The sequence below is a fragment of the Anabas testudineus genome, chromosome 1, assembly GCF_900324465.2.
Source record: "Anabas testudineus chromosome 1, fAnaTes1.2, whole genome shotgun sequence".
In the NCBI taxonomy this organism is placed as follows: domain Eukaryota; kingdom Metazoa; phylum Chordata; class Actinopteri; order Anabantiformes; family Anabantidae; genus Anabas; species Anabas testudineus.
This window is the reverse complement of record NC_046610.1, coordinates 11,928,951-11,955,103: the sequence shown is the minus strand read 5'-3', so window position 1 is coordinate 11,955,103 and position 26,153 is coordinate 11,928,951. Positions and strand designations below refer to the sequence as shown.

At 37.6% G+C, this 26,153-nt stretch overlaps 1 protein-coding gene across 2 annotated transcripts in view; it reads left to right on the top strand.

The window, feature by feature from the left end:
• ctnna2 (catenin (cadherin-associated protein), alpha 2) overlaps window positions 1–26,153 on the top strand; it is a 263,561-nt gene that overhangs the window by 5,757 nt on the left and 231,651 nt on the right. The window contains exon 1 of one of the 2 annotated variants that reach the window (XM_026360927.1): window positions 3,300–3,505. The exons of the other annotated variant lie outside the window; for it this stretch is intronic. The gene's annotated coding sequence lies outside the window, so the exon portion shown is untranslated. Of the gene's footprint in view, window positions 1–3,299; window positions 3,506–26,153 lie in introns of those variants that run through there. 2 annotated transcript variants of the gene reach the window in all.

Sequence of the window (26,153 nt, the reverse complement as noted above, 5' to 3'; positions counted from 1 at the left end):
GTTTTTGTTAAAACTGTTACTATATGGTTATTACTGGAGTGCATTATGTTAGGAGGTGTTTCTAATGTTTTGGTTGCCTCATCTGCGTATGTATATTTAAATGTGGAGCTTTACATCACCAGATGTTGGGTTTGTTCCCTGGTAGTGCTCTGTCTTTATCGCAGCCGTCCTCAGTTCCGGCTTGTTCTTACGGAGTTTTGCCTTCAGCCATTGAAATCCAATGGTTGTTGCAGAGCATTTAATTTCTTCACCTTAAAGCCTTGGGTTTCTTTTACAGTGTGCCCAGGGCCATTGTCCTTCATCACTGTGAAACACTGTCCAATTACTTTGGAACGATTTGTTTGAGTCTGATCTGTTCTTGTGTCGTCCATTAGAGTTGTTTTCAGTGTTCCTCTAGATCTTTTGGTGATGAGTCGCTCACCAGGGTATTATCTCAAAAAATGTAGCCAACACTTGTTTGGCCACATCTTATGTTATCTGTCTGATGGGTTTGTTCTGGTTTCTCACCCTAACAATGACACCTCTTGAGACATATTTTATTGATCTCCTTAGGGAAACTGTTATTGGACAGCTGCCAGACAGAAGATGTTGGCACCACTATGGTGTTTTGGTGTCTTGTCAAAGGACACTTGACAATGTAGCCAGGAGCTGGAACCAGGAGTCAAACCAGTGACCCTTGGGCTAATAGACAACTGCTTTCCCAACTGAACCACTGTTGTCCCACACTAATGCTTAACAACAAATATGAAAACAACACTTGATATCAACTTCATATTACCTGCTTATTGGTAAATTACCTAATTAGGGAACAACACTTGGCCGGCCATGGATCGTCTTAGCAGCCATTAGTCCAAAAAACATATGTGGGAGCTGCACCATAGAGTCAGCATGCCAATATTTTCATATCATACATACCTTATTGTATTCACCAAGATTCTTCTCAGAGAGGTAAATGTGCATCATTTGGACGGGTGGGAGTTCAGGTTTCTCCTGGGGTGAAGTAAATCCAACATGGAGCAGGAAATTGACAGATTGATGACCCATCTGTGGTTATCCAGGCACTGGACTATCAAGGCAGAGAGGAAGCTGAGCCTGAAGGCAGAGATCACAATTATGCCCGTCACTCTTTCCATTCTGAACATCACTTACGGCCATGAGCTGCAGGCAGCAGCTGAAATGAGTTTCCTTTATGGTGCATCCAGACTCACCCTCAGGGGCAGGGTCGGGAGCTCCTGATAACAGGAAAGAGCTCGGATTTGAACTCCCCTCCTCTCCATTACATGGAGAAGGACCCAGCTGAGTTTGTTCAAGCATCTGATGGACGCCTCCTGACATTTTGCTTGTGGACATATTGGCTGGCCATGTCCAACTGGATGAAAACACCAAACCATTCCAAAAACATGTAGCACCTGGCAAAGCTGTGGGACATCCCAGGTACAGCTGGTGGACATACTGGTAAAACCTGACTACTTTGCACAGGCGAGGTGGTTACTTCAGTCAGTAAATGCTTATCGCACCCTCACGTAAAATCACTAAAATATTAGTATTAGAAAAACAAATGTCTTTCCTCACATTGAGCATTAGGGAGCTACGTGACTGAGCCATGTTTTTAGAGTAGCTACTGAGAAACAAACATGTTAAGAAGTTGTGGTCCTGGTTAGATGGGAACTAGATACCTGCTGCTGTTGATCAGTGTCCTGCACTTTAAGCAGCTGTGTATCAGTTGGCTGTGTTATTGCCTTTATATTTTGGGTTCTTGGCTTCTCTGGGATTATTGATATGTACAATTTAGACTTTACTGAAGCCAATGAAGTTGTGAATACTAAAGTATCTGGATGGGTTTTGCTATCATGGTTCTACTTTCTGTCTGTTTTTACGCTTGTGTTTTTAAACTCCCTGTCAAACGTCACCCTCAGTCTCTTTCTCCATTTTAGCTTTACTGGTCACTCACCCCCTTCCAACTCCTTTGTCCTGTTCTCCCTCCTTTTCCACCTGACACACCCACATTCAGCTCATTCAGTGCAATCAGTCCTATTGTGACACTAATATACTATAATATATAAGAGGAACTCCCCCTGTAATTATTATTTTAATAATTATTTTATTTTATTCTTCTTTAAATAAATAATTATTCTTCTCAATTAAAATAACAACTGCAGAGGCATATTTGCCTCAGCGTCACTTTTCCTCACTGCTACTCCAAGCTCTTTTTTTTATAATGCTATCTTTTGGGAGCCTATAAACTAAAGCGCATCATACACAATTCTGTTTTGCAGCAAACATTTCAATTTAGAAATAACATGTAGGTATGACATATTTTTGTATTAAAGCAGTTAATAAAGTAAGTTTTCATGACCTGATAAGTTACTTTAACTTAGTATTGACTGGCTTTTGAAGTTTGCTTTAGAGAAGAATTAAATATTTTAATAAACCAAATCTACCACAATAATAATTAATTGCCAATTTATTAATTCCCTTGGAAATTCTAGTGATCAGTCAGACACATTTAAAGCATCACAGTGTTTTGTCAAGGAATTCCTCAGCATGTGACCAGGAATCAGCCGAACTGTGAGTCAAACCATCAGCCATGGCATACTGCCCTACCAACTGATCCACAGTTATTCCTAAACAGCACTAAAAATCTTTAGGAGTTTTACTATTAGTAATACCGATGTACAATTAGGCCTTTCGCCCATTTGTGCTGTCAATGACTAGAAGGTGAACAAGAGAAAATGAAGAATTATTAAGAATTCATTTCATTCCACATCCATACACCTACATAAGTCTATAACTAAAGTGACATTTTCATCAAAAGACACAACCAAAAAAAAAAAAAAAAGCTTTTTCTTATGTGGCTTTAAAAAAAAATATCTTATAACATATATACAGTATAAAAATCTACTTGATTCTACTGCAATTAAATAATTAATGTTGTCCTCACACTACCCACATGTGTTATTTCTAAAGCACCTTAAATGCGTTTACGGTGGGATTTCTACAAGTTTTACGGTCTGATCTACTATCTATTAGTAGTTATTGTGATTACTTCAGCTGGAGCACACAGATCGTTGCGGCGCTCGGACATCCTCCATACACTTCACACTGGCGGGGCGCATCCCTCCACCACGAATCACGCATGCGTCAAGGACGGAGCCGCTCCTGATTTGCCAGCCCCGGAGTCGACCACACAGCGCACTATATCGCAGGGCTCTCCGCTGGCAGCTGCACCTGCCTACTCAGTTGTTTTGGTTGGAGCGCTGGGAGGGGTCATTATTTCGCAGGGAGCCGTAGGAGGAGGAGGAGGCATTTCCGAGACACCGACAGAAGCGTGTAGCCTCAGATTCAGCACCACAAGACGGAGGAGAGCGTCCGGGCTGAGTCGATTTCTCACTGTGGGTTAACTGAGCAGGAGGACACACATTTTTTTTTGGAAATACTCAGTGAACAACCAGGCGTTGTGCACAGTTTGTGGACCTGCAAGAGGTGTCATCTCCAACGGTGAACGGTGCGTAATTACGTTGGTTGGATGCTGTGGTTTGTTAACCGGGTGGTTTGTCTTCTCTCTCTCTCTCTCTCTCTCTCTCTCTCTCTCTCTTGCTAGCAGTCTGGTAGCATTACACTTGCTGCACTGACTGACCCGCTCTGTTGCTAACATTAGCTTAGGCGAGGTCCAGCCGTTCATTCATCATTGGGCTTTAGCTTGTTGGGGGGCTGAACTAGTGAGATGCGTCCGCGCACCGACATATTTTACAGCTCACAGTGACACAAAGGGGCTTCCACCGCGTTTATTTGCGGAGTTGGGCTACACTCGTTAGCAAAAAAACCCCACTCTGCTAACGGTACACCCACCGCACTCCGAGCACTGCTATCCAGGGAAGCCAGTGCTGAAAGCCTGCTCTGCCCGACAAGCTAGCTGCTAAGCTACCCCGGTGGCTAAGCTAGCTAACTGACTGACACCGGCCAGCTTCATGCCACATCTGTAAAACCGGCTGTGTAATATTTCAGGGGCTTATTAATAACCTCTCAGTGTCTTAACATGCGTAAACACCGCTTCGGCTTCTTCCTATAGGTTTGCAGCGCTTTTAAATGTCTTTGTCTGAGACTTTTGCTTCTTTGTATTATTAATATTCGTAGGCGCGGTTTGCATATGTCGGTCACTCGTCTGCTGCAAAAGCCGTGTCAGTCTTTTATATATAAAAAAAAATCATTAATAATTGTTTGTCACGCCGTCTTGCTCGACTCGAGGATGTTCACAAGTACACACCCTTGCCTGCGCCTCACCCTGCAAGTGTCATGTCACTTTATAGCCGAGCGGTTCATTTAGTCCCTATAACAATAAGAGTGGAAGTAAGCAGGCAGGGGGCGGACAACACAGCTGATTCACACATTAGGAGCTTTTCCTTTATTGCTTACGAGGAACTCTGCACATCAAGAGTTTGCACAGTTTATGCTCAGTCCTCATGAACGTCTGCAGCTTCATGTGGTTATTTAGTAACGTTAAGCGATCAGTGTCGTTTGTTTGCATGCACGCATGGTTCAGGCTAAGTGTTGTGTGTTGTGCAGCAGCTGGAGTCCAACCAGATCTGAGCGAGTATTAAGTGAGTGTGCCACACACTCTCTTCCTGTAACTGGAGAGGACCGCAGGACTCACATAGTGGCTGTATTTAGACTCTGAACTTTTGATTGGCAATGTGGACTGCTCAGACTCACTATCAGGGGTGGGGTGGGTGTCTCTTGCCCTCCATATGTTTGCCATGTCATTTTATTTAGCTGGAAGGAAGGGACAACTTGAAAATGATGAGGCTGTAGAACTGGTAACACTTTATTTTAATGATGTAGCGTTTATTAATATTATATAAACATTAAACAAATGGTTAATGACAGATTACAATGTAGTTAAGAGTAGACATAAGGACATTTTATGTGTTTAGCAATACACACAATTTGTCGGCAATTGTAACATGTAGTAGACATGTAGACTGTTATTTATAATTTAATATTAATATTTAATATTATTTCAATGTATGTTTTGCTATATTGTCATCAATTAAGAGTATACAGTAAACCTTAGTTATGTGTGTACACAAAAGGATCCGAATTTGTAAATAAATTGATTAGCACAACATTATAGCTTGTTATAAGTGTTCATAAGCTACCTGTAAATGCTAGATTTCGGGCTGTTATAGAAGAATTCAATCTTTTAAATCTGTTTTAGTGATACAATATTGTCTTGGTGTTTAGTATACTGTGCCTTCAGGCTGTTGAGATTTAAAGAAAGTCAATTCATTCAATTAATTAGTTAAGAAAATCTAAGCAAAATATTGTTTAATACATTTAAACATTTTTTTAATCCAATAATTGGAATTATTTGCTTCTAAAATTGTTAAAATAAAAAGCATTATTAAAATCGTTGTCAGTTAAATCTCCCTGAGTCACTTACTTACAATGTGATGCAGAATTTTAACATGGCAGAAAAAATAGCAGAAAATATGTGGCAGCAGTAGTTCTGCTCATCAACACGACGTAAATGACTAAATATGTCTTTTACTAGATTTTGACAAGGGGCCAATGAGACAAGAGCTGTCATTCCAGGCTGCCAAGCATGGACAGACTGTCCTCTGCCCTTTGGGAAATAACTGCGTATGTGTATTGCAGACTAACCATCTGCTTAAGACCATATTTTATGCTAGGCTTATGTGTTTAACCTTTAGGATAATTTGTGTCATTTTACAGTAGACTACATCCATATTCAGGATTATACTGTTATACTAGATTTTTAAGCCTGTGATTATTGTATTATTGTTTACGTATAATTAATACATTTTTATTTTGGTCCTCTGGACAGACTTAATGATCAGTTTAGTTAGATTTTGGAAACACCTGTACCATAATAGTATTCAGCCTAGTTTGAACTGTTCTGATTCTGTGAAAAAAAATTTTCAGCCCATTTTTTATTCCTCCTCATTTCATAGTACTTAATTACAAGGTTTGACAGCAATCATCTAAATGTTTTAGCTCAGTTACTATATGCCATTTTCTTTAAGAAACCTGTTTATGTTACTGAAGATAAGGAAAAGCTACAATTCATGGGATTATGCAATGAATTGCAGTCAGCAGTGCATTGTGTTCCCCGTCTCCTGGGAGAGGAAGCAATATTGGCTGAACACCATGGAACCCCTCTTTGTTGTACTGAAGCACAGCTTTAAAGTAGCCATGGTATCCCACTAACTGCAACAATATTGCATCTCCTCTTACCTTCACTTACTCCAGCTCTTGTGCAAATGTTTGATAATGTTTAAGAGATGAGATATAAGACCGTATCAGCAAAACAGAACTATCAATAGCTCTAATACTCTTGTTTACCACATCAATTTATCTCTCCTAAGCCCACGGTTTGTATTACCTTATGTTGCAATGTGCACTGACCTGGCAGCAAACATTATCACCAGGCTTTTTCCTAATTTTTCCTCATCTTCTCATAACAACATATTCCACACTCATACATATAATTGGTCTCTCTATAGGGTTGGTTGATAAATCTTAAGTGTTTATTAAATACGCTTCTAGCAAAAAATAATTATTACATTACAATTAGAGTTAAATGTTTGTGTCAAGTATTTTGTTTTGCAGCAAACGACTAACCTTCCTCTAGTCATTCTCCGACTTGAGCCTGTCAACACTATGTGATATATATGTTATATTAGTCTCTTGTTTCTGTAACTGTTGCTGTGACATTATCCCACATTGGCCCATAAAAACAATAAAAAACAAAAGAGCACTTTATTGTTTCGCGGGGACAATAAAGTACATGATCCAGCAATGTTTGAAAGTATAGTGTCAGCAACAGTTTTGTGCAGCAAGAAAGAATGAGGTTGTTCCTCTCCTCCCTCACATTCCTTTTCATTTCTATTACAGTGCCTAAGACCACACCCTCACACACAATGCTCAACAGTAGCTCAACAGATTTATTTTCTGCTATCATTAAAAAAATCAACCCATCCTCCCACCCATCCATTAGTCTAAAGCCTGTGGGTGTGTTTGAACAACAGTTCACTAAGTAACTGCTCGGTACTGCAAGTAATCAGAAATCAGGATGATATTCTGTCTGTTTTGAAGCTGATAAAATTTAAATAAATGAAAAGTGCAGAAGTATGTGCTCCCCTCCATGTGTCATCACAGCTTTGCTTGCGTGGAATATTTAATCAAAATGTTATATTTTATGCAGCTTGGATCTCATATTTAGGTTGCAGCTAAATTTTTTAAGAGTATTTCAGAATTGAAGGAGTTGTGGCTTTTTGGCCAACAAAAGCTGATCTAAGTTCTGAGGTTAACATAATAATATAAAGTTTCATAGAGAGTCTATGGTTCACACTGATTCGTCTTCTGGTTTTCTTTTATGCATCTTGCTTGTTTTTGCTTTGTTGTGTCAGGTGACTTAGTCTTTTGTATTATAGCCTTAGTGGGCTATTGACTTACTGACAAGCAAACATATTCCCTTATAGTGATCAGTTTCACGTGATGATAAAAAAGCATTAAAAGAAAGAAGATCTTGGTGGCAAGCTTGTAAACTGAAGAGACCATATTCCTGCAAAATATAACTATATACTCACTGTCATTTTTACTAGCAGCAAAAAACAACCAATGTCAATGTATTACTGTTCTATAACAACCATTACGTGACACCTATTTAAACTCTTAAATGGTTGTCACAAGGAGGTTGAGGTGGATGGGTGGGCCAGCAAAGTGGGAGTCCAGCATAAAACACTTGTCTGTTGCTGTTATTGTAACCAGTCATATCATGTGTAAGTAGTAATTTTTGAGACAAGCATTCAACATTTTTACTAACCCTAACCATGTTTACTTAATGCTTAAATCTAATCCCTGTCTTTGTGCTTGATCCTAAACAAATCACTTTATTTGCAGTTTATGTCCAGTGTTTTTGAGTGTTTTTGATTAAAATAATAGTTACATCAGCTGTCATTTTTATGCCATTCTAAAGCCTGCCTCTGCTCGTGGGGATGCACTTACAAGAAATCCTCATAAGGTTGTATGAGAGGTCTGGGACAAACAACCTAAATGGGGGGAAAGGTTTGAGGACTTGTTGACTTAATTCTGGGCTGTTACTTATGCTTAAAATAATAATTTGCTGATTTCAGATACTGATACCAAGTTCTTTGTTTGTTTTGCTTGTTTTGCTGGTAATTATAGAGAGTGTGGGGTGTAGCTCGACTATGGAATATGATTTTTGACATTTCAACAAAATAATTGGATATACACCATGGAACACACAGAATTACGCATAACCTGTTAATTAATACCAGTCAGCAGGGCAATGGTATGTATAGTTGATATATCACCACATCCCTAATGAAAATGTCAGTAATAAGAAGAAACTGAAAAACTTGACACTTATCTGCACAACCTCTCTCAAATATATTAAATATTCTTCTTCTTTCCATATTCTATACATATATTGTGACATTGTTAGACTTGAATGTATAAGGTGTTTTGTGGTTGTTGAAAAATGTGGTTGTTGAAGACTTGATAGGCTCCTCTGGTAAAACACAAATTGAAAGCACATTGTTATTATATATGTTGTGTCTGAGACTTTCCTAAGTCTCAGATACTGGTTTGTCAGATACAAAAAGCAAGGGTGTGGTAAGGTAAGGGAACCTAAACCATTTGTTTAAGGCTATCAGCAGATTGATTTTTTTGGGCTTATTGTTGATGTGGTTAGGCTTTGGTTACTTTAGTTACATTGGTTAGTATTGCACTATATCGGACATACATATTTGGTAATATGCCTGAGTAATGGAGCCTTGGAAATATGCAGCAGATGTTCTCCCTTGTTTAACTTGGGGCTCCTAATTGATCAGTTGTTGGAAATCTTTCAAACTAGCAAAGCATGGAAACGAAGCAGCTTTCTTTACAAAATTAAAGTTGTTCTTTGATAACAACTTTAATTAAGGTTTAAAATTACCTGTGATAACGTTTTACTTGTAGCAGTGGGAAACATGCATAGAGAGAGAGAGTGAGACGAGAGTGTATCTTTGAATAAGTCCGAAAGTAAACTTTCTCAGTGTACAGACAGCAACTTTTCTCATTGAGATGCTGTATCTCGAGTGTGATGCCAAGCAGCTGACAAGATTTTTCACTACTGTTTTAATGATTCTTCTCCAGCCTCCCACAAATGTCACAGGCTCTGGAGAAAATTTATTGATTTTGACAAGATTGAATTGTTAAACAGTATTTTTTTTTCCTTTTGTTCGTTGGTAATTTCTGAGTGTGTGAAGTGACAACAAACAACAGAACCAACCAAGCTAATTCCCCGAATTTCCAAATGATGTGAATCAGTTCATCACCTTTATAGTGGGTTACGCCTTATATTAAGAATGTGTGTTATTAATACAGGCTAGGATGGACTAAACTGTGAGCATCAAAGACTTTTAAATGTAGAGATGGCATGACCAAATCACTTATGTTTAGTTATTTGACGCTTTTATCCACTTTCTTACTGTTAGTCATAGTAAAAAATGGATTTACTTCAGGGTATGTTAGTTGTCTAGTTAGTAGAACTAGACATTGTCATTGGTAATGGTCAAAAAAATAGCAGATTTTATCAACTCAGATATTTAGTATTATAATTAAGTAGTCTGGTTAGAATTGACATATCTACCTATGGCACTTATTTTCCTGATTTCTGCAGCATATTAACAGTTAGATAGCAAACGTTTTGTTACATAGTTGGGATATGTGAAAATTACACAGGACACCTATGAACAAATGATCCTGTTTCCTGTTGAATATTAAAATCCTGTGACCCTCATCATGAAAAACAATAATAGATGGATGTTTGTTTGTATCTTTCAAGGGTGGTTGTGATATGAAATATGTTCCTGCTTTGATCACTGTTCAATATTAAATCTTATAATTTTTTTAACCTGTTAAGTTATAAGGGAAACAAGCGTAGGTGCAGATTGTTAGTCACAAATGAAACCAGTTTATTTTAGCCTCCTTCCATAGAAACAAGCACTGGATGTATTTTATTAGGTTACTAACAATGCATTTTAGTGAAATATACAAATATTTAAGATCACAGTCATTTGTCTATTGGTTGTTTCACTAGCCATTATATAACACGTTAAGACAGGCCTAGTACTAGAAAAGTCTCTCTGCTTCTGCTGTGACTCTATATACCTTATTGTTTTGATTCTATCAAAAACAAATCTGTGCTGAGAGTCTTGCTAGAGGCTATTCAAGTCTCTCATCATTTTGGTTGTTCTGTCCTTATGAAACCTCACTTGTCTCCCTCGTACTTATTCTCTACCCACCCCCACCATACATCTGGGACCAGTATGGGCCTCTAGTATTTGCCCAGCTCCTCCCCCACATTGTGTGCTCTGTCTTGGTGCATTAACTTTTCTATTGTTTGGTGACTGCTTTTCTTCTCCCATCTTACAGAAAATCAATTCCAGGGGCACTTCTAGGATTTGACATCCAGGGTTTAGCCTAAAAAACTAGATCAGGACACTGGGGACATGAGATTTAATTTTTCAAAGTTAAAAATATGTATATATTTAATTCAATTAGAAATGCACTTCTCAAGTCAAGATAAGACAGATCTTTTCTATAAATAAACCAGAAACGGGGTTGTTAAAGGCTGCTTAGTGCTTTTTTTATTTCCCAAAAATGCATAACAGTGCAACGAGTGCATACATTTTTCAGTGTGTTCTCCACTTTCTCAGGAATTTTACTTGTATCTTTGTGTAGTTTGCCTCATGGCATACTCCTTTCTCTCCTTCTCTCCTACTTTCACTCACTTTTCAGTTCTTTCAAAGGAAACCTTTGCTGTAAATTTTTAAATAAGATATTAAAGTACTCTTTTAGTATCCAAGATGGTGAAGTTGGCAATTGAGATTTCTTTTTTTCAATGAAAAACAGTGTTAGTGTAAAGTGAGGTGCTATAAATATCAAGTTGACAGGTAATTTTGATGAAGCCTTGGTCAGAACAAATACATTATGTTTGTGTAAATGTAGCTGATGAAATCCGTTCATACTGTTTGCACTCAGATGTTCTTCTTTTCATACTACAGTTGGGGATCCATACATAGATGCATTACACATATGTACACTACACAAAATTATAAGAACTCTAGTAGCAACAGAATACACAATTTTTTGTTGTATTTGTATGACTGCACAGTTGTTGACTGTTGTGTCACAATATCACAGCTGCCTCAGTCTCCTTCACGCATGCCATGATTTTTGAAGACAAATTTTCGTTGCTATTCTTCTGGCTGGGGCCCAGATTGATAGTGTTCTCAGACTTAATCCCAGCTACAAAGCTCTGATTGACTCGGCCTTTTTTAAACAATGAAACAGCTATCAGTGAGCACAAAGCCAGACCAATTTGAAATGCTGAATATAACATAGATGTGGGCAGCAGTGGTAGTAATGCATAAATTATATTTTTGCCAGTTGTTGAACTGTATGTCTATATTTTTGTGTATTTCCCAGTATAATGTACATATGAAATATTCATTAGCTTTGTTTTATTTAGAGCTGAAACTGTCATTATTAATGTTGCCTGTGTGTCATGATGCTACAAGGCTACACAAAAATGTGAGTGAATACATGTTGACCTGAGGCAGAACAATGAGAAGCTTGCCCATAGATACCTTTTTAAAATTATCCCAAATCTTCTGTCTCCTGAGACCAATACACACAGCTGTGGCCACTACTACAATATTTAGAGCTATGCTAAAGCTATTCAGGATGCGTGTATAAAAAATTATTCTAGCAGAACGTCTGTAGTTGAACTGCAATCTACTTCTAAGCTCTTTATTTAAAAACACAAGCCTCTCTTTCTTGGTCACAGGTTTTGATAGAACCTCAGACAGCACTTGTACATTTCTAAAACCCCAGAAGGCACACAACACTGCTATGGTAGAAGCTTTTTATGTCTAGAACTTAAAATGGTTTATACTGAAAACAACTCAAGTGTCATACAGCCTAAATCACAAATCTGATCTGTACTTTGCAAATGTGCATATGGCTAACCTGTGACTGTATGGGTTATTGCCATCATTGTTTACAATATTTAGTATGGTAGTGAGTAAACTGAGTGGTGTAATTTTCTTTCCTGTCACGCTTGGAGCTATAATGTAACAAGCTGTACTCAGACATATCCAATTATCTGTGAGATTAAGAAGAGCAGAATTTATGGTTTAGAGGTTTTTTAAGTCATTGCCAATATCTACTATACTGTTATAGTAATCCTATAATCATCTAACTGTAGCAAATGAGAATCCAGTTGGTATTATAGAAACCTGTGTTACCTCTATAAAATCAAGACTAAGCATTGTCTAATGGCAGATCTGGAAAGCAAGGTCACTTAATATTCAGTGTCCCATTCATCCTGATCACAAATGGCATTTGTCCTGTCCAACGTTTGTGCGGAGCAGTCAGTAAACCTTGCTCAGTTAACTAAGTTAAGTAAATGTTGCTGCCATAGGTCAGAATGCAACATACATTTTAAATTGATGTTGTATCAGTTGTGTTCAACAAACATAAATTAGTGGCTGAAAAGAGTCTTAGAGTATTCATGTTATGCAAAATGCACTTTTTGGTCATTTTGGTACATTTGTTAATTTCTATGGTGCATGTAGACCAGGGGTGTCCAATCCCGGTCCTCGAGGGCCACTATCCTGCTAGTTTTCTTACCATCTCTGTCCTACACACTGCTGATTACCTGGATCAGGTATTATCAGCCAATCAGAAGCTAGAGCTGCAGGGCTGGTGGCAAAACAAGCAGGACAGTGGCCCTTGAGGACCAGGATTGGGCACCCCTGATGTAGACACGCACCAAGAATGTTAAAAGTGCATTCTGTGGTCTATGCAAAGTTCACGCTTGAAATTATGTATTGCCCAGTCGCAGGGACCCATTTCCGGCACAGGCTTGGTCCAAACACCACCAAGACTACTTTGAGAATGCGGGCATTCCCATTGGCCTCGTGGCTCAGTGTGTAGAGCATCAGCCTGGGATGTATTCCTGGTTTAAACCCTGTCGCTGTCACCAGGTGTGTCCTTGAGCAAGACACTTCACGCTAGCTTCCCTTGCAAAAAAATTTCCTTGCAACATGTACATATGACAGATAAAGCCTTCTACCAGCACACACATTTTCATAAACAAGCAATTGCTTGTCAAGACTAGAAATTCAGTTAATACAACCTATCAAATAGGTGCCTATAAAACTAAATGACAGTGATTCCCATTAATGATGCACTGTATGTCGGTGTAAGGAACCTTTTGCAGATAAATCATTTTTAGTTTCTAATTTTTTACATACTTTCTTTTCTGTTAATGTTAGTGTCATGTGTTATGATCCTGCTCCTTACTTCCTAGCCCATGCTTTTATTTTTACTTTCTTTTCCTGTCCTAAGCTTGTCCTCATTTTTCAGCTTTCCTTATCCCTAATCATCTCCCATTGTTTCCATCTGTGTCTTGTTTGGTTCCCCTTATATACCCTCCCTCATCCAGTTCTTACCTTTCTAGCGACTTCCTTGCCCAGTATCTCAAACCTTGCCTATTCATTTTCCCCATGAATTTTTGTGTTGTTTCCTGACCCTATTTAATCCTAGTTCTTGCCTTGCTCTTTGTGAATTTAGCTTGCTTCGTGTTTTGGACCTTTGCTCACCTTCCGCTTTTGCCCCTTAAACATGTACTGAAAAAAATAACAGTAATGTGTAGGAAGGTAATATAGGATATGTAAGTAATGTGGGATGAAAAGGTTTTTTAAAAAACAATTTAACATTTGACACTTGAACAGCAGCATATTTCAAACTGGTTTGAGGTGTCCTAATATGGACACCTATGGATTGGGGGCAGGTGTTTTTGGAAGAAATGTTACTGTTTTAAGAAGATGTATTCAACTTTGCAATGTGTGCATTATGTTTTTAAAGGAGATCTTTAAATTCCTAAGAGACCATGACTGCTTTGAGAATTTCACAGGTTGTGCTCCACTTTGATCAACCTATTTTGGCCGCTCTGAGAACATGGCTCTGGAGAGCAGTGATATGACAGGTTGAGCCTTGACTTCTGCTTTTAGAGTCTCTCCCGCTGTTCCACACCAGTGTGTGTATGCGCTTAACTCTGCACTGAATCTGGGTCAATGCAGTGTTGGCATATTAACTTTCCGTAACGACAAATGACAGGGATTTTAGTCACAAAGTTAGTGTCATACAGTAAAGAAGCTTCGATGCCCACTTTATGCAGTGCAAGCAGAGTTTAAACTTTTGAATATTTTTATCTGTGACAAATATGCGTATATTTGCAAAACTGCAGGGCTAAGAATCTTCAGAGGAAAAGAGTTTGGCCTCTCTGAAAACCTGCAACAGAGTGGATTCTAAGGCATTTTACACTCATTGTAGTGAGAGAAAGAATTAGCTAAACATTAACCAACTTTATTGGGAGTCCATCTGTGCTTTGGTGTGCTAGTCATGTCTATGAAGAGATGTAGCTGCATTTCTGGCACTTTTTTATAGAACAGACAAGATTTTTTTCAAATAAATGTTTCTATGAAACCTACATCCTTAGCAACTCAAGGTTTCACAGGAACATAATGAACCTTAAAACTGTGTTCTGTTGACTGTCTCATTGTCAGTTTATTCTATTATGAGTTGGTTTGATTAATCTGGGTGAATGTAGATAAACATTAGGATTTTAAACTTACTAAACTGCCTGTTTTAGAGCTTGATTTGACCTTATTTCTCTGCTCCCTGAATGTTTATCATGTATTAACCTCATTTGCTAATACATTCATGGCATTGAAGTTAATCCATGTCAACATGGACTCTTGGAGAGATGAGTCTTGATTTTGATTCTGCCTGTAAGACTCTCAGATTGAATGTAAAATAAGAGATGGTGACGGTCAAAAGACTGTGTTAAAATCACACTATAGTTCACTTATGGAGCCTTGAAAAAGTAAATTAATTTGCATGAGATATGATGAGAGAAACAAACAAAATCTCTATTATGACATTTTTAACTGAGGTCTCAATCAAAATACCTGAATACACGGTCGTGCTGACTAGTGAAGACGTCCACGATATACTGAGGATACCCAAATTATTTGTAGATTAGGTCATTTTGTAATGATGAATGGTGCAAATTCCCACGTGCTACGCCCAGCCATTTATGTAGTGTAGTGGCCACTTGCAGGCACACTTGGAGTTAGTACAGTATGGGCACAGTCCAAGAATTATGGAAGCATTTTAATATACAATATACTTAGCAAACAGCTACGGAAAAATGGTTTGAGTAAACATTCATCTAATAATATTCACATTTGTATGGTGTTGCTGATAATGGTGGATAGAATTTAATTTTTTTTAAGAGTTGCCCAAAATTGCAACTGGTGGGAAATCTGTCTATGAGGAAATAGGTCCTGTTTACAATCCATCAAGTCAACAGTCTGACAGGGATAAAGTCACATTTTCCAACCCTGAGACCTAGGAAATGAGCAGGATTTCCAAAATAAAGACTGAGGTTCCTTCCTTAAAAAAAAAAAAAAAAAAACTGCTTCAAAAACATTCTTTCCTGTATTTCTTAAAACAAGGGAAAAAGTATATGACTTCCATTTGTGATGAGTATTTTTTACCTTTGCTCTCCATTTCTCAGTTGATGCAGCAGGAGAAGGTACAAACAGCGCTCCTATGTATGCCAAAAAAGTGTAGCTGCATTGTTTTTCTGGTGGAAACAGTACTTATATGATGCACAGGAACAGGTACTGATAACCAGATGGGGGAAATGTATGACATTTAGTCATAAATCAGGAGAAATGTGAAAGAATTTTTACTGTGGGGGGAAATAGTAAAAGGATAGTGAAAAACATGAATCTCCTGGAAACATTGGGAGTGTTGACAAGTAGGGTTGACAAGTGGGGTTAAGGTACACATATAAAGTACAATATGGAGAGTTTTGAGTTGTCTGTTTACCTGAGGTATAAGTTATGTACATTGATGGAGTTAAAGTGTTCTTGTGGAGCAAAATGTGAGTTAGGTTAGAATTAGAAGTCTGCTTTTATTCAAGCTGGAAATATTTGCTGAGAGTTAGACTGTGAGCATTTGAGCACAGTGACAAAGGACAGGCTGTATGCCACTCAATAATGAGCATTTGTTGGGGTACAAAGTGCGTTTTGAGTTAGCAGATGTAGGGAAGACGGCTACTTTTATTGATTTATAACACTGATGTCGTGTACATTTGGGAAAAATTCCCATGTATGAATAAATTTTTCTGAAATATACAGTATTTTCCGCACTATAAGGCGCACCTTCAATGAATGGCCTATTTTAAAACTTTTTTCATATATAAGGCGCATAGAATAGACACTACAGTAGAGGCTGGGGTTACGTTATGCAACATTAGATGGAGCTGCGCTAAAGGGAATGTGAACAAAACAGTCAGATAGGTCGGTCAAACTTTATTAATAGATTACAAACCAGCGTTCTGACAAAATGAATAAACAGCTGTTTTATTATTTTCCCCGAGGTAAAGTCAGTGACGTAGAATTTTCGTGACACAGTTTATCTTGGTCCATGTTGATGATGTGCTCTGGCCCTGATTACAGTGGGGGATACAGATGTCGGCAGGCATGCAAAACTCGGCAGGCTGTTTACCATAGTTGCGAGACCTGTTGCGGTTCAATATTGATCCATATATAAGGCGCACCGGATTATAAGGCGCACTGTCGGCTTTTGAGAAAATTGAAGGCTTTTAGGTGCGCCTTATAATGCGGAAAATACAGTAATCTAACTTATTGGCTCCAGTAACTTAAACAAAGCTAGAGATGAATTGACAAATGCAATGGTGTGAAATGTTTGTTTGTAAACATGGTTGAATGACCAAGAAGTCATCAATGATGCGTTATGCAATATTTATCCAGTGCAATAGTGCCTTTAAGTAAAGCCCCAAAATCACAGGCGCTACATGTTGAGAAGACAGCAGGAGTTTTCTGTTTGTGTTAGTAGAGGCAACAGTGTAGTGGGAATATAAGAATAGGAATTTAGTAGTACTAGTCATTGCCATCTGTTTTCTTTGGTATTATCAGCAGACTGCTGCATGGAGTGGCTCTGTACAAGATGTGCTCAATCAATACTGACACACAAGCAAAGCTCTGACTCAGCAGAACATGTGTGGTAACAGTCACCGCTGTGTGTTGCCTTCTTCATTGGGACCATCTAACCATCTTACTGATGTTTTTTTCTGTTAGGCATCTTAAACACCATGTAATGCATATATACAGCCAATCCAGTCTCCTAAACATTATGTTCCTATGCAACTAAACTGCATGCCACCGAATTAAAACATATACAGTCTATCTATCTATCTATCTATCTATCTATCTATGTATGATATATATCATATATATATATATATATATATATATATATATATAAAATCATGTAAATGAGAAGTTGCAAATATGTCAATATTTATTATTGATGTTTCTCTGCCAAAATATCAGATTAACAACATCCCATTTTCGTTTCTGCAAACACATACAGTAAATGATTCATGTATTCTTGTATCAATCAAGAACACATGACAGGCAAACAATAAAATCAGTTTTTGGACTTCTGGTTCACAGTAGAAATACTCCTTGTAGTTTTAACAAAGTCTTTCTGCTTCTTTACCTGGGAGATTTTGCATTTATACTCATATATAGCTTATGCCAAAAAGGTAACTTCACACCACCCAGGCATAGCCTGAACACACTCAGCTTGTTCTAGCTGTTCCTCTTTTCAAGCAATTAGTCTTTGTTTCATTCTTTGTCACATTAATGATAGGAACTATCTGATTGTTTATGTAAGGTTGCTTTCCCACCTTAATTCGTTTGCTTTGGTCCGAATCAGTTGATGACTTTGTAACATTGTATTAGTTTCTCTTCGGTTCGGTTTCGTTTCACACCGAGTAAAAATCCAAACGAACCAAAACACGTCACTTCAAACTACGTGAGAACGTCCTCACTGCTTATTGGTCAGATAACAGGAAGAAGATAAAGTGTTGTTCTACTGTACGCATGTGTGACAGGAGAGATGATTTTTAACTTAAAATGTTAACACAGGTTGGTCCTTGATCCCGTCGATTGTTTTTTACGTTATATCGCTTGCAGAGTAATCAGACGTGGTGTCGGTGAGACACTTCACCTCCTCACGTCTCCACATTTGTCCTCCATTAATCAGACAGCATGTTTTTGGTGGACAAACAAAAAAGAGGAAAATCTACACACTACACAAAGTCCTCAAATCATACGATTCATAGCGTTTGGTCCCGTTTTGGTTCTCACCAGGAGGACCGCACCAGAGTTCGCTAGATGATGCGGATTGAGACCACCTCGTTTTGGGGGTCTCGGTGTGGTTGTTTTGGTGCGCACTCAAGTGCGATTGCCGTGTTCACACCGGACGAACCGCACTAAGAGGGAAAACGAACTTGAGTCCGATTTAATCAAACTAAATCCTGTAGGTGTGAAAGCACCCTAAGATGTGTGTAAGGTGTATTACTTGATTGAAAAGGCCACTAAATAGTAAACACTGTACCTGAGTTATTGAAAAGCTGCTTGTGTTCACTGATGTTTCTTAATGGACTGTCATAGGCCTTGTCTCTGCATAGTGTTTAGCCCAAGTTAACTTGAATTAAAACAGTAACATTTGTATCCTAACAGAGTTTGAGGATAGATTTAAGGGTCGAAACATTCAGGAAAGCTATAAATCTGGCCAATGCAGCTGTTAACACCTGGTCGACTGAGGCCTACTTTGCACCTGTAGCTGTCTCTCTTTCATGTCATCAGCATTATTTCTGGAAAAAGCTGACATAAGCAGAACCTAAGGTAATAATACTGTTTAATGGTCAATAAAAAGCAAACTGTGTCAAGAAGACCCAACATTAGGTGACAAATGAGCTGACTTAGAGGAAATGGCAGCATGTGGTGAGCACACTATAGATGCCATTGTCACTGATATTACATTCTTGCCACCCCTGCATCTTGATAATAAAACACATGTTATGTATTCAGCAATGACAGGATGTCAAATACTTGTCCTGGTGCTCCTAGGCTCTGTGACCTAACCCTTATTTTTTCAGTTTTCATTCACTTTCTCTTGCCAGGTTTCACAGTTTAAATCTCTAGATAAAGATTAGGTAAAATTGGATGAAGAGAGAATTGTAGAGAAAAATTTATTCTGTGCTTAAAACTGATATGATGTCCTGCTTACATACTCATCGTATTTTATATTGTGTCATTGTGTTATGCATTCTGTATCTAAACAACAGCTTATGTTTGTATGCTAAGCCATCCATCATCTGGATCACAAATTCTATAACATGCTGTTTTTTGGCAAAACTAACTCTCAGATTCAGCTTTTCATAATTACAATAATATAGTTAAGAGAGTTTAGAATTTAGTAATTAGCTAAGCTAACTGTATTTGACTATATCCACATAAAGCCTGCAATGCTGTCCTCTGAGCATTTGTTCTTTCCATCTGTGTAGTTATTTCATTAGAGAGTGTTTCCAAGCAAGAAATCACATGAGTAACAATATTGTGACCTTAATTATGATGTACTGTTTTAAATGCATATTTAGTTGCTCTGGCACAGGACAGGGAATGTGGATATTACTGTAACAACATTATTTGGAAATGTGTGGAAAGTTGTGAATCTGTTCCTCAGCACGTGTGTGTGTGTGAAGGTTTGTTATTATGCACAAGTATCTGCTTTTACCAATTACGACTGACAGATTTGTGGACACATTTACAATAAATAGAATTGCAAATCTGTGCATACACACAGATTTCTTTTTTTAGATATAGTTTCAGAACTACTCACACTTATTTGCAATTTTTCTACTATATTCTTTGGTTTGTTTTGCACGGCCAATAATTTGTGTTTGCTGTACACAGAAGACATTTGAGTTTAAGACACAAATATGACTATGATACCAAAGTTCAGAATTTCTTTTTTATTTGGTATTTGTTTGATATTTGCACCTTGATACATACAACATTGCACTATTCTTCATTTTATATATGTTTCCTATATAATTCTCCCAAAGCATGGTTCTTTTATTTTGTAAATTGCTACTGGACTATTCGTTTTAATGTTGACTTGACTGTGTTGTTATATTTGTTTTTAACAGTAAATAGGTTAAATTGTAAGGAACACTTATATCTCAAGTAGGCAGAGATGATTAATGAGCAGAGACAACTGAAGTATTATTTACACCAAGACACCAAACAAGAAACTTAATTAACAACAAAGCTACTATTTGGCAAGCATTTATCACCACACTCATCAGGAACAGTATCTGCAGACTAATGATGAATTGAGCAGTGGGGATGTTGCTTTCCAGCATTAAAGTAAATCTCTAAAAAGAACCACTGAGAAGCATCTACACCAATGAAATGTTTATTTAACTTCTGTTTTTTATATATTGGTGATGCAGCTCTTTGGTGACTTTTGATGTAGTAGTAGTTTTGTATTAGAGTTGATTGCAAGATATTTTAAACACAAATACAAAATTATATAAACACCTCTCAATTTAATACAAACATGTACTTTGTGCACAGTAATTCACAGTATAACACCAATTTAATCTGTTATTAGGTTAGATTATATAAAGTTTATTGTGTTTATCAGGGATTCTGCAGTTAATTTAATAGATCTTTATTTTACAGTTGCAAGAAAAAGTATGTGAACCCTTTGGGATTACGTGGAGTTTTGCATGAATTGGTCATAAAATGTGCTCTGATCTTCATCTAAGTCACAACAATAGAAAAACACAGTCTGCTTAAACTAATAGTACACAAACATTATATGTTTTCATGTTTTTATTGAACATAGCATGTAAACATTGACAGTGCAAGGTGGAAAAAGTATGTGAACCTGGACTTAATAACTGGTTGATCCTCCTTTGGCAGCAATAACCTCAACCAAACGTTTCGTGTAGTTGCAGATCAGACCTGCACAACAATCTGGAGTAATTTTGGACACAAAACTGTTTCAGTGTAGCAATATTCTAGAGATGTTTGGTGTGAATCGCTCTCTTAAGGTCATGCCACAGCATTTCAATCGGATTGAGGTCAGGACTCTGACTGGGCCACTCCAGAAGGCGTATCTTGTTCTGTTGAAGCCATTCTTTTGTTGAATTACTTGTATGCTTTGGGTCATTGTCCTGTTGCATCACCCATCCTCTGTGGAGCTTCAGTTGGTGGACAGATGGTCTTACGTTTTCCTGCAAAATGTCTTGATAAACTCTGGAATTTATTTTTCCATCAATGACAACAATCTGTCCAGGCCCTGAGGCAGCGAAGCAGCCCCAAACCATGATGCCCCCTCCGCCATGTTTTACAGTAGGGATGAGGTTTTGATGTTAGTGCGCTGTGCCTTTTTTTCTTCACACATAGTGTTGTGTGTTTTTTCCAAACAACTCAATTTTGGTTTCATCTGTCCACAGAATATTTTGCCAGTAGTGCTGTGGAACATCCAGGTGCTCTTTTGCAAACTTCAAACGAGCTGCAATATTTTTTTGGACAGCAATGGCTTCCCCCGTGGTGCCCTCCCATGTACAGTACTCGATTCTTGCTTAATGTTTTCCTTATTGTAGCTGTGTCAACAAAAATGTTAGCATGTGTCAGAGATTTCTGTAAGTCTTTAGCTGACACTCTAGTATTCTTCTTTACCTCATTAAGGATTCTGCGCTGTGCTCTTGAAGTCATCTTTACTGGACGACCACGCCTAGGGAGAGTAGCAACAGCGCTGAACTTTCTCCATTTGTACAGTCTGTCTCACTGTGGACACATGAACATCAAGGCTTATTGAGATACTTTTGTAACCCTTTCCAGCTTCATGCAAGTCAGCAATTCTTGATCGTAGCTCTTCTGAGAGCCCTTTTCTGCGAGGCATGGTTCATATCAGGCAGTGCTTTTTGAAACCAGTAAAACCAAAACTGGTGTGTGTTTTTAAAGGGCAGGACAGCTTTCAGCAACACACAATTAGAAGTCATTAGACTAGGGGCTCACAAACTTTTTCCACCTTGCACTGAGCACATTTTATGACCAATTCATGCAAAACTCCACGTAATTCCAAAGGGTTCACATACTTTTTCTTGCAACTGAAAACCTTTAAAAACTCTAGTCTCAAACATGGTTTTGTTAAATGTTCAATATTGCTGATCATTTTTAGGTTTATTTGATTATTTTAATGTCAAGTTGATGATACCAAGTGTTGCACTTTCTGGGTCGTACCTTAATGTGTTCACTCTTTTAGTGTTGCTTCTAAGTGCCTGCACTTTAGGGGAAAACCTAAAGGCTGCTTCTCATCCAAGAAGCGAAGACAAGTGTCAGTACCGACATACATCAACTTCACCTGTGTTCACTTTTGACTTTCTTGTAATAGCTCTGCTGCTGCACACACCGTCTTTTTCAACAGCTTTTATGGACTTAAATGAGTAAATGTGACAGATTATTTGGGCACTTCTGCCTCTCTCGTTAGCAGAGTGTAGTGTAAGCTAAAAGTTAAACCTAGCAGCATCCTATCACCCTCTAAGGGTGGGTCAGTCCATTAACTTTCAGATTTTTAGCTGCAGATTGTGTACAGTATATCTGATAAACAAACACAAACCTATCAATCAAAACTTCTCAACCTACACACTTTGTGAGGTTATTCACAATATTCCAATAGTGTTGTGATAGGTGAGATAATATAAATTGTGGTTGTTTGTTACTTTCATCTAATTTTGGGAAGTGCAGTTGTTGAGAAATGGCACCAGGTGTGCACAAACAATAGCATGCACCCATCCCCACACATTAATTGGGGTATATATAAAAACGCAGACTACATGTCTATAGACAGTCTATAGACTGTCTTTGTGTTGCTATAAGTTGCAAATGAACAACTAGAAAATAATTTAGACCAACTCACTCTTGTGGAACTAAACTGAACAGCCAAACAAGTATAAAGGAGTAATTTCATTGCTATTCTGACAGCAGCTGTGTGATGCTATGTGTGTATCGTTTATGAGATATGGTTGGATGATTTGAACTGACGTTTTTAGATTTGAATCTACCCAGAGTTTCAAGCATCTGGCGACCAGACTGAAAACAGTGCATTTTTATTCATACTTGTTTCACAGAGAGTTATAAAAGTGATCATAAATTGCATTTAAAGTGGTCTTAAAATGGTCTTAAAAGTTAAATTTGATTGCAACATGGGTCTTTATGGCTGCTGATTATGTGTCAGTAGCTCTATGATATACAGAGAGTGTGAGTACAACCAGTCAGAAAGAGCTGTTGTTGGAGGCTTAATGTATTGGAAGCAGTGTGCACCCTTATCAACCCACCTCACCTGGCAGTAGTAAATTGTTTAATCTTGCTATCAGGATCATGCCTCCCAAATCAAATTATGAGGTCTCCACAGGGAACAAACCTAAATATATAGTTTCTAGATATTTTCTATAGTTTTCTTTACTCACTTTATGTAAAAACTGCTTGGAATTCTGTCTGTGTAAGCACTGTTGTGAGCATTGGCAATGTTAATACCAATGCTTAGCTGTTCTCCTCCTTCCTTTTCAGAATAAATACTAAAAACACTAGTCAAAGGACCATCTACCTACATATTGTGTTTTTCAGTAAATTGATGCATTTTCACAATACTTGTGATTTTTATCAATGTTTGTTTTCTATACAGCAAATTAATAGTTTTCTGTTATCACTCTGTTTTTTGCTTTTATACATCAGTCACACATGTATATCTAAACACACCCACACAACGCACACACACACACAGCAGATATCTTACGGAATATAACTGAAATGTGACTCATACTCTTTACCAGAAGGTGTTTGTTGTTTTTCTCGGTGGTTTGGGAATACGTTGACTTATCAATGAGGTATGAATTGAAGTGGTTTCTTACAATTTTGTTCACTAGGACGCAATAATGAACTTGTTAGATTGTTGTGCTTAAGTGTCAAAGTCATTGTACCTCACGTGATCCCATTATTGTGAATGTGAAATCATAAAGCTAATTTCTCTAAAATTTCCACAAGTTTTAACAAGGACTCAAAGATGAATTCGATTTTGACTGTTGAAGGGCAAGGGGACTGACTGTTGACTCAGTTACCTAAAACTCATCTACTACTAAAATATCAACACAGTGTTGCAGAAAATCAAAGATATTTACTGTTGAATTATGGCAAAATTATATTTTCATTACCCCAGACTTGAATGATAAGACTTTAGGTGTGATTGAATGAACACCTGTTTTGATGTTAAATAAATTCAGAAATTTAGTTTTTTGCTTTTTCCAGTTCAGGCTGGTAAGAACAGACGGCCAACTCATCAAAAGTATGGGACAGTGTTTTTCTCTGGGTGGCACTAATGTGATTAATGTTTGTTTGTGCACTGTTGGTTATGCAAATGGAGAGTTGTTTAGTTAGCTGTGAACCATAAAACATGATTATAAGCTAATATCTAAGACCAGTCATCTTCCATAACATAATTTGTGAGTGTGTTGGTTTAGTTACTGTGTCAGTGATATATAATAGAGAAACCTTTTAAATTTATTTTAGAAATATATTCCCAGAAAGCATTTGGTATCACCACATTTGTTAAAGGGGGCAGATAAATGTGCTGAATAATTATATTACAAATGACAATGTCTTTGAGTGATGATGATCTCAAAGCTGCTTTTTTCTAACTTTGTGAGAAACTATTTTATGTAGAATCATCTTGAATTAATGTTCAAGTTTTTGCTTTTGACCCAGAAAGCCAGGTTTAATGTAGAAGGATTAGTTTTATTCATAATGTGGCTAGTTTGCAAATGGATGATAATGTATATGACAAAGTAATTATGTAGAGTGGCAACATTTCTTACAGTTTTACAGTTATTTGCTTGCAAATGTGAAGAGCATTCACTGACGTTATTATGACATTTGCAAACATCTCCCCCAACAACAAACTACATCAATGACTCACCAGAACATTCACTTGCACTGGCAGTGATGTATTGGTATTGTGCAGTGTGATTTGCCTGCTTTGCTTGCAGTCTGCTGTCTTTCAGTTGAGCCTGTATTGTAATGATGACAGCAGAAATTAGTGATTGACATAGTCACACCTCCTTTACTTCTGTCCATGGGTTGCATGTGTTGGTTGGGCCACAGCTGACTCATCATACAACACATTTTTCTCAGTAAATCTATTGATCTTTTTCTGTAACCTCAATAACAATTACATCATCAATAATTAACCTTGACACAACACTATCAGGGATTTTTTTTTATGGATAGAGTTGTTCGGTTAATGACATGCAGCACTATAGTGTGAAAAATACACTGCATACAAATAGGCAAACATCATTCCAGCAGTGAAATACTGGGGACCTAGCATCATGATTTGTGGCTGCTTCTGGGCCTGGATAGTTGGCCAGGTTTATGGGATACCCATATTTATTACAGACAATTGTAATCCTAATATTCCTAACTGATGTTTTCTGTTGTGGTTAGAAGAGCAAGACTCACTCCAAAACATTTACAAGCAAATATGTCTGCTCTGCTAGTCTGCTGTGTTTATGTTGGTCATTTTCCAAACGCTCGATGAAAATCACTAATGTAATATGCAAAATCCTCTCTTAAACATGGATGCTTCCACCATGTTTGCACCTTTTGTTGATCACAATTTTTTTCTTAGTAGATCACCTGAAAATTACCCAACAAGGTACACATTTTTCAAGATTGTGCACGCAATTCATTACTTGCTGTTTGGGATCTAGTCTAGGCTACCATTAGGCCTACTACCATACTGGTAGTACTGTTTGCTATTAAAATCCACTATGAGAAGTTTTTTTTTAGCCCTACATACCCTGTAGCAGAACAGCACTAATGATAATACACATCTGAATATTTTTTTTCACTCCATTGTGAAAATTAAGAAGTTAAGACTGTATCACTGAAGCTTATGTAGCCCTCAGACCAATTTGTGGAACTTATGAAAATCATTCCCATATTTATCAATCCATCACTACTTAATATGATATTGGTAATGAGTTGACAGATACATAAGGTCTGGTTTATGTTTCCTGCCTTGATTTTCTTGCAAAGGAC